We start from the raw sequence: 7,982 nt of genomic DNA on the forward strand, positions 1-7,982 counted from the left end.
CATCAGTCTACAAACATAATAGTCTTCATGCTTTAATGTTATCCCACTTCACAATAAAGCTTGACTACGGATACTTTAAGAATAGTGTCCTTATGTTTAATGTGATCTCATGATTAAGTCATACTTGATACATTAAACGGACTATCTATTCTAGGTACTTTATTAAACAAACATAATAAAGAAAAAGCCTTTTATTATTAATAAATAATTCGATACAAGTACCAAAAGTATTGGCCTCTAGGGCTTACACCAACAATCTCCCACTAGCACTAGAGCCAATCAGGCATACCCTTAATGCCCATAGATCTAGTATGGCCATCATGCTTCTGCTGCGCAAGAGGCTTTGTTAGTGGGTCAGCAATATCGTCAAGTGTAGGTACTCTACATATTTTCACATCTCCTCTATTTATTATCTCTCGAATGAGGTGATAACGCCTAAGTATGTGTTTGGATCGTTAGTGAGATTTAGGCTCCTTAGCTTGTGCGATAGCACCATTGTTATCATAATAGAGACCAATGGGATCCACAATGCTAGGAACTATGTCAAGTTCACTAATGAACTTTTTGACCCAAACAGCTTCCTTTGCTGCACTTGAGACAACAATATACTCGGCCTCGGTTGTAGAATCAACAACTGTATCTTGCTTTGAACTTTTCTAGCTCACAGCGCCACCGTTTAGGCAAAAACACATAACCATTTGAATCATGCATATTAAAGTGTCTCAGCATTTTGTCTATGTATATACTCTGACTTAGGCCAAGCAGTTTTGTGATCTATCTCTATAGATTCTGATTCCCAATATATAGGCTGCTTCACTTAGGTCCTTCATAGAAAAGCATTTCCCCAACCAAGACTTTACTTGTTGCAGGGTAGGGACATCGTTTCCGATGAGTAATATGTCATCTACATTTAATACCAGGAAAACGATCATGCTCCCACTAACCTTCTTGTAGATACAAGGCTCATGTTCGTTCTTGATCCATGAGTGATACATCACCTTGATCAGTTATGAGATATCCATATCTCTCAGGTAGGTGACATATCCTGCCTGACCTACACTGGTCTTGTTCTACTTGAGCAGGTTGCTCTTACACAACTACTTGTGTTTCCTGCTCTAATTCCTCCATAGGTGTATCGATGCTTTGTGATTCTTGAATTTATTCAAGCTCTACTTTCCTCCCACTGATTCCTTTGGAAATAAAATCCTTTTCTAGGAAAACTCCAGTTCGAGCGACAAACACTTTGCCCTCAGAAGGATTGTAGAAGTAATACCCTCTTGTTTCTTTAGGATACCCCACAAATAAGCATTTGTCAGATTTAGGCTCAAGCTTAGTCGAAATTTGTCGTTTCACATAAACTTCGCAACCCCAAATCTTCATGTAAGACATATGTGGTTTCTTACCACTCCATATCTCATATGGTGTCTTCTCAACCTTTTTGGATGGAACACGGTTAAGTGTGTAAGTTGTTGTCAATAGTGCATGTCCCTAAAAGGAGTTTGGAAGATCGGCGTGACTCATCATGGATCGGACCATGTCTATCAGGGTTCGATTTCTTCTCTCAGATACACCATTCCATTGGGGTGTTCCAGGAGGAGTAAGTTGGGATAGCATCCCACACTCTTTCAGATGGTCATCAAACTCTAGGCTTAAATACTCACCACCTCGATCTGATCGAAGAGTTTTAATATTCTCACCTAGCTGGTTTTGTACTTCATTCTTGAATTCCTTGAACTTTTCAAAGGACTCTGATTTGTGTTTCATTAAATACACATAACCATATCTACTGAAATCATCAGTGAATATGATGAAGTACTGAAAACCTCCTCTGGCTGGTATGTTCAGTGGTCCACATACATCAGTATGTATGAGGGCCAAAAGATCATTAGCTCTTTCACCTTTTCATGTGAATGAAGACTTTGTCATCTTTCCAATTAAACAAGATCTGCATGTCTCATATGATTCATAATCAAAAGAGTCCAAGAGTCCATCTTTATGGAGTTTGGAAATACGCTTCTCATTTATGTGGCCTAATCGACAATGCCAAAGGTAAGTTGGATTTAACTCATTAGATTTCATCCTTTTAGTACTAATGTTATAAATAGGCATTTCAAGATCAAGGACATATAATCCATTGTTCATTTGTGCAGTAGCATAGAATATATCATTCAAATAAATTGAGCAACAATTGTTCTTTATTATAAATGAAAAACCAAACTTGTCCAAACAAGAAATGGAAATAATATTCCTGCTAATTGCAGGTACATAATAACAGTTCTCTAACTGAATTATTAAACCACTAGGTAAAGTCAATACATAAGTTCCTACGGTAAAGCAGCAACCTTTGCTCCATTGCCAACTCGTAGGTCGACTTCACCTTTTGCCAAATCTCTACTCCGTTTTAGTCCCTACACATTTGTACAAATGTGAGAACCGCATCCAGTATCTAATACCCATGATGCAGAAGTAGATAAATTAATTTCAATAACAAAAATACATGAAGTTGAAGTCTCTACTCCATTCTTCTTATCTTCCAGGTACTTTGGGCAATTTCTCTTCCAGTGTCCGGTCTTACCGCAATGGAAGCAGGTGACTTCTTTTGTTATGCCTCCACTAGGCTTCAAAGCAGCAACGGTGGGTTTGGGTTTGGCAACTTCCTTTCTTTTCCCTTTATCACCCTGCTTGGTGGGCCTTTTGTTCTGTCTGTTTCCATTTCCGATCATCAGAATGGACTTCCCTTTTGACTTCAGATTCTGCTCAGCAGTTCTTAACATGGCTAGCAGTTCAGGAAGAGATTTGTCCAAATCATTCATATTGAAATTTAGGACAAATTGACTGAATCTATCTGGCAACGATTGCAAGATCAAATCAGTCGCAAGTTCCTTTTCGAGGGGAAAACCCAATCTCTCAAGGTTTTTGTTGATTCTAAGTGTTGGCAGCAATTTTGGTAAAACAAAGAGTGTTCACAAGATGTCATGTGTGATGTCTTAACATAAGATATCCTATGTACCTGTTAGAGTTAAAGAACATATGCAAGCAGGATTGTTTCAGAATGCCACATAAAATAACAAGGCTTCTGATATTGGTTGTACCTGCTGGAGCTTAACTAGAAGACATGTTCATGCAGGATTGTTTCAGATGACATACACAATGTCATGGTATCTGATATGGATGTACCTGCTATAAAAAGAAATATGGATTATGCAGGATTTTTCCAGATGTCAGACCCGATGTCATGACATCCTGTACACAGAACATTCAGTATGAATGTCTGGTGTTTTGTGATTGCACAATTAATGGCAATCAGTGGTTGATTGAAGATATGGCTAGCTGGCGCATTCTTTCAGGGATTTCAACCAGATTTACTTATTTTCCAGGGAGATCTATACAGCTGTTATAAAAAGATTTAATTGGAAAATAGATTTAGGGTTTTCAAGATGTCCAAGCCCAGTTGGGTGTTTAGGTTATAAATAGCAGATTATAACCTAGTTTTTGTAAGCCTCAAACAATGTAAAAATTAGGGGTATGTGTGAGGTAAACCTCCCAACCTGTGGGAAGGTTACCAAGTGTTTCTCAGTGCTTGAAAGCATGAGATTATTAGTAACTCAAAGCCTGTAGGCAAGAGTGGTTATGTTCTTGAACGAAGCTGTGAAGCAAGTTCAAGTTGTTTAAACATTACATGGTACTTGTAATGATAGGAATGGAAACTGGAGGTTTCTATCTAGGAGTGCCTATGTATAGATTGCATTGGGTAGGGATTAAGTGAGGAGTTGTAAACGGGGGAGTTTAACTCTGAATTAATACTACTAATAGTGGATCTTCTTCTTGGCTTGGTATGCCCCCAGAGTAGGTAATGTTGTACCGAACTGGGTTAACAATTACTGGTGTTTTTACCGTCTGCACACTATATTTTGTTTGTTATAACTCAGTCTGTTTTGAGTCTGTTTATGAAAGGAATAACAGACCTAACACATAGCCTGCAGTCTGAATGCAAAATATAATGTTATGACATTCATCATTGACTGCTGACACTGATAGACTGGTTGGTCTGTTACAGTTCACCCATCTGTAATGCTGGGACAAGTGATGTTCAAATCAATGTTGTGACATCATTCTGATAACTGGGCAGGATCAATAAACATAAGGGCTATGTTTGATCTCTACTGTGTCTTTGCACTAGATGTTCTTCTTTCCATGGTGGTATATTAGCAGATGTCTTGACATCTGTGACTGAGTGCATATGAGTACTAGGCTTTAATTGTTATAACTATCTTGTTGTATTAGTAAAATTGTTGGATCAGATGTCATGACTTCGTGAAGAACATCTGAACTCTGACTATACTAGAATTTCAATTGGTATCAGAGCAGGCATCCTGTTCTATTTCTGGATGAGATCCATGGGTGATACTTTCTGGTATCTTGCAAGGAGTTATGTTAGCACTGATGATGGAACCCTTGGAAGGTTCTGTGATCCCCCTGAATGGTCCCTTGAAGTAGGTGGATGGACTATTCATGACAGGAACTGTGTGTATCTGTCTCTGGAGGTTGGCAATTGGCCTTTGTGAGGAACAGTTGTGCTAGTATTGAAACATATTCAAACCTGGTATGTTTCTGGAGGCCGATCTGGTGAAGTGTGTGGTCATAGGTTGAGTTGTATTATGATTTCCGCTGCATAATACCTGGCTAAACTCAAACTCTGATGAAGGTTCCCCTCATGTGGATGAAAGACTACTGTATTCAAGATTTCATCATAATCTACTAAAGATGTCAAAGATACTTGAGTCTCCTCAAGTCCACTCATCATGACGTTCTCACTTCAGGATGGTAAGAATCACCTGATCACTGATTCTTTTACTCTCTTGGGTAGTGTATATGAAGACCTTGAAGATTTTCAAGGAGGGTTTGTTCCAAGGAGGTGGAACTAATGTTCTATGGGATGTTATAACATGTTGTTCAACAAGTATGCAGCTACTGGTTAAAGAGCAGATGGGTTTAGGTGTCAAACAAAGGGATACTTTTGTTTGGAACCTACTCCTGACCTGGAAGAGGAGACATTTGTGGGTGCTAAGTTGACAAGGGTAGGGTCAACTGTTTGTGTGCTCAAGAAGGTCACTTTTAGACGTCTGATCTCTAGAAGTGGAGTTGGTTGAGATGTGACATGGTGCAATTTCCTGCTGTCTGTCTTATTCCTATAGATTGATCAGGATTGGATAGTTGTTCCCTGAAGTACTATGTTATGTTGGAAGACAAGTTCCCTGGATGTTGGAAGTCAGTAATGGGGTAACCTGATTGCTATTTCATTTAAGAGGATTGGGACCATGAATCTTGTTATTCAAACACCACGCTCAGAAGTGGAAGTTCTTTCAAGGAGTGAGAATATGAAGATTCAGAGGTTGGTTGAGGTAGTATGCTCTGGCAATGCATATCTACTATTGACTGGTGTTGTTTTCTTCCACTAGTACTGATGGTCAGCTGGAGTCTAATTGGTGTGATTGGAGTATGTATAGGTATAACTCATAGAGTTAGTTGCCATTGGTAGGGATGATGTATTGAGAAATGTCTGTACAATGCATGGATATTGGTGTGGAGTTTCCATGATTGTTAATTTGAGGGGGAGTTTTGGTTAACCTCCTCACGTTCGGTCAGCCCAGGGTCTGGTTGGCTGTTGACATGTGTCACATGGGTTCTGGTGGTTGTTTGACACATTTGCAAGGAAGAATTCATCTCTCTCATTCCTAAGGGTGAATTTAATCTGGGAAGTTTTTCAAAACTGTTGAGGTGCTTGCAAGCAGAAGATGTTGACACTAGAAGAGTATTTTCAAAAGTAGTCTTATGGTGGAAGTATCTGAAAGGAATATTGGGAAAGGATTTAAGATCAATGTCTACTTGTGCCAAGTACAAGTATTTAATTGATTATCCTTGGAGCTCAAGATAAATGATGTTTTGAAAGATGTTGGAACATCTCATCTTCAAGATCCTGTGCAGAATCACAGGAAGGATAGTACATTGGTTTATGATCTATCACTTTGGTGGCAACAAAAGCATATGATCTCTGAAAAGGTTTCCTAGCAAGAAACATGTTCAGCCTTGGTGTGTACAAGAAGAAGAAAACATCATAGTCCCGATGGTGGTTACTTGGATCAATTTACTTCTGATCTAGGTAAGGAAGTGCATTAGCTAATGCACACTATGGAGTCAAGAACAAGTGGCAGCAGTCTTGACATCATGGAAACAAGTTTGCTTTAGGAAGTGGAATCCTTGGTATAGCTGAAGGGATAGTTTCTAACTAGTCCTTCTGAAGACTCATGCATCAGAGTGTCTGATGTCTTTGGAGAAGAAGCATGGATTCATCAAGGTGTGAGCTTGGATGACTTAACTGCAAACCTGCAGGATGGAGGATGTTTACTCAAACTTGGTTCCACAATCAAGTCTATGAGAACATTGAACTCTTGTTCTGTGAAGGGAGGAAGTTATTTCAAGTGGCAGAAGAAGGAGCTGAATTCAACAGCTAGATGTCAAAACACAAGGTTATGACATTTGGTTCAACATCAGAATCTTAGTTGGTGAAGTGGCACATCAACTTGAGATAGAAGGGTCTACAGGGTTGTAGATTGGATACTTCAAAAAGGTCGTTCTCGTTGCAGTTCTTCGGAGTTACTGGATAGAAAGGATGTTACATGTTCATGTCTTAGAAAATCTAAGTTGTGTTCAACATGTAGCTTGAAGTTCAAGTCTCACTTGGAAGGTCAGAATATCTTTGGGAGAAGTCTGATAAACGTGGAGAGGTCAAAAATTGGCATTTGACTTTTTCATATGAGGATTCATGAAGGAGGTAATCAACTAGTGGCATTTGGTCTATCTCAGAAGTGAGTTCGAAGAATCAAGATAATCTACATATGACAACTGATTATTCTTGAAGATAGTCTGAGACGAGTTACTTTTGAGCAGAAAAGTAGTAAGTTGAAGACAAACGGAGGTGTTTTCCAGTCATCTCTTGGAGCTTGTGGAAGGAGTTTTGAGCTATATATGGAAGACTATCTCTTGTAATGGGATGAGCATGTATATGTCCCAATTTGTGTTTGGTTTCTTATGGATCAAGCTAATGACTCAGTAATAGCTGAAGATTATCAGATGGTATTATGTTGTGAAGGATGTCCTAACTCATGTTTGAACATTTTGGTGAAGTAGTTTTCTGTTCTGGTTGGAAGAGAGATTGACACAGAGTGTGGATGTGTTCAGCCAAGAGGGTTGAACAGAGGGTGTGCTCTTGAAGACATGAAGATGCGTCTTATGTTTTCCATTCATCAAGTGGTCTGGGTTCTCTTTGAATCAGGAAGTTAGTGAAGGTCCAACCTTGGGGTGTTGGATATGTTCATGTGTGATCTCCATGTCTCAAGAGGAGAGTTGGTTGTTCATGACAGGGGGAGTTCTGTCTTTGCACTGCAAGTAATCATCAAGCTTGTGGTCTATGTGTTCTCAGATAACAAGGTATGGAACCTTGTTAGTTATTGGGTTGTTGTGGTGTGTGTCAAGGCTGAGTGAGCAGAAGAATATCTGATCGGATGTCATGACATTGCCGTGGACAATATTATTATTTCCTTCTGAAACTTACAGTCATAAGGAAATATGGATGTGGTGTGTACTTCCTGAATATTCTGTTTTAACATGCTTAATGTTATAACATCAGTTTTAACTTTCTCTGCTAGACTAATAGACATTTATTTTGTCTGATTGGTCAATTTTGACTAAAAAGGGGGAGAAGTGTTTGATATATGGAAGTTAGATGTGGCTGAACAGAAGTACAACTATTATTGAAAGAGGTGCACAGGTGTTGAAGTTGTAGCAGGTGTCAGTATGACATTCTGGCTGGTACAGGTACTGGAGAGTTCAGTAGCTATTTTTTGGTGAATGCACAGATTTAGGGGGAGAAGAAGTACCCTTGTGCACTGTGCATTTGTGTGTCTTACTAGTTGCATCCATAA

This window comes from Lathyrus oleraceus, chromosome 2, assembly GCF_024323335.1.
Source record: "Lathyrus oleraceus cultivar Zhongwan6 chromosome 2, CAAS_Psat_ZW6_1.0, whole genome shotgun sequence".
Lineage (NCBI taxonomy): Eukaryota > Viridiplantae > Streptophyta > Magnoliopsida > Fabales > Fabaceae > Lathyrus > Lathyrus oleraceus.